The 1,838-nt window shown below is 43.5% G+C and overlaps 1 protein-coding gene and 1 pseudogene across 1 annotated transcript in view; one reads left to right on the forward strand and one right to left on the reverse strand.

The window, feature by feature from the left end:
- Window positions 1–1,838, reverse strand: part of Prpsap1 (phosphoribosyl pyrophosphate synthetase associated protein 1) — a 36,852-nt gene that overhangs the window by 16,795 nt on the left and 18,219 nt on the right. The gene's annotated exons all lie outside the window — the stretch shown is intronic.
- Window positions 1,028–1,120, forward strand: LOC111816518 (annotated as a pseudogene).

Consider the following 1,838-nt stretch of genomic DNA (forward strand, 5'->3'; position numbering starts at 1 on the left):
AAAGAAAAAAAAATAGGGAAAGTTCTCACTTGATTAACTGTTACAGAAACAAAAAAAAAGATGGAAAATGTTAACAAATTGTCTAAACTGTTTTCTTAAAAAGACTTCTTCCACTGCCAGAAATCTTGAGTAGCCTTCTACTTAGTCACTTGAAAGCAAGTCTTCACATAACTGATGAAGCTGGCTTCCACTCTGGGAAAGGAACCACTTTCCTCTATGCTTGCCTGCTTTTTTTTTTTTTTTTAATGTATGTGGTACAGGGTCTCACTACGCAGCTCGGACTCAATGTGACCCTCTTATTTTCAGCCTCTCCAGGGCTAGGATTACAGGCATATGCCACCACATCTGAATTCAGTGGCTGGCTCAGCACCCATAGGGATGGGGCTGGCGAGGCATGTGGTGCCGGGAATCGAACCCCCGTCTCTGCACTTGCCTAAACAGGTGCTTAATCTGCTGAGCTATCTCATGGGTCCTTTGTTTTAGGATTTTGTTTTTTTTTTTTCCTCCTGTTTTTTTTCAAGGATCTTTGACCTTTTGATCTTGGTGTTAGTTTTGAGTTTTCTGCATTCTGGTTTGATTTCCGCTCATTTTTGGCTGGAGTATCTTGTATATATCTTCACTGGAGCTTTCTCTGTAGTTTCCTCCTCATCAAATCATCGTCTCCATTATCATCATCTTCAGCAGCTAGTTTCACTCTTTCCTCCTCTGGAATCTTGCTACCACTTCTGGCGGTGGATCACTTTGCAGATATACTTAAGAGTTTTTCCATCCATATCCTCTTCCTCTTCTAACCCTGCAGCTTCCTGCGCAGCTACTACATGCCATCTGCTAATATACACAATGCACACACATTTCATCCTTAAAACAGGTGGTAGGCCAGGAACGGTGGTGCAAATCTGTAATCCCAGCACTTGGGAAGCTGAAGCAGAAGAATCAAAGAGAGTTCGAGGCCAGCCTACGCTACACAGTGAGTCTAAGGTGTTGGCCTACATGACATAGCAAAACCCTGCCTCAAAAACAAAACAGAGTGTTTGCTTCAGCAGCACATATACTAAAATTACAGCGAAGATTAGCATGGCACCTGCATGACACGCAAATTCGTGAAGGGTTCCACATTTTCATTAAAACAACAAAAAACACAGGTGGTATAATGTCAAAGTCTCCAAGGGAAACGGTTAGCTGTTCAGACATTTTCAAAATTGCCAATGTTACTTCACTTGGAATGCCTTTCTATTCACTGCCTCTGCTTTAACAATGTCAAATTTACCCTTTGCACCAGTCCTTAAACTGATTTTTGTAATGATAACTGGTACTCACTGTCAGCATTACCCACATTAAAGTGACGGTCTTTGTCGCCTCTAGCTACAATCGAAAAACCAGTTCTGGGGCCTCAAGGGGGCTCATGTCCATGTCCACTGAATCTTCTGTGGGGTGGTGATGTGCACTTTCACAGGAGAGAATGCGGACAGAGATAAAGAACTATCGGTCTAAAGAACAGACGTGCAGGACAGAATCACATCAGGGAACAGCACACTTAACTCTAAAGGAGCATTCCTCTCCCAAGGACTTCCTTACTCCACAATGAGAGGGTCCAATTCAATGCCTGGCAAGCTCCTGAATGTTGAGCTGAAGGCTGCAGAGCATGCAGAAGATGGGTGCCCACCTAGCAAGTTCCTATGTTTTTTACCTTTGACTTGCCTCCCCTTGTGAGTTTGCTCTATAAAAATCCCTTAAAAACACAGGTTCTGGGGCTGGTGAGATGGCTCAGTGGTCTAAAGCACCTACCTAGATAGAACAAGCTAAGCAAAGCACAAGGACCGTGGTTCAATCCCCCAGCA

This window comes from Octodon degus, unplaced genomic scaffold (genome assembly GCF_000260255.1).
Source record: "Octodon degus isolate 3935 unplaced genomic scaffold, OctDeg1.0 scaffold00033, whole genome shotgun sequence".
Taxonomy (NCBI): Eukaryota; Metazoa; Chordata; class Mammalia; order Rodentia; family Octodontidae; genus Octodon; species Octodon degus.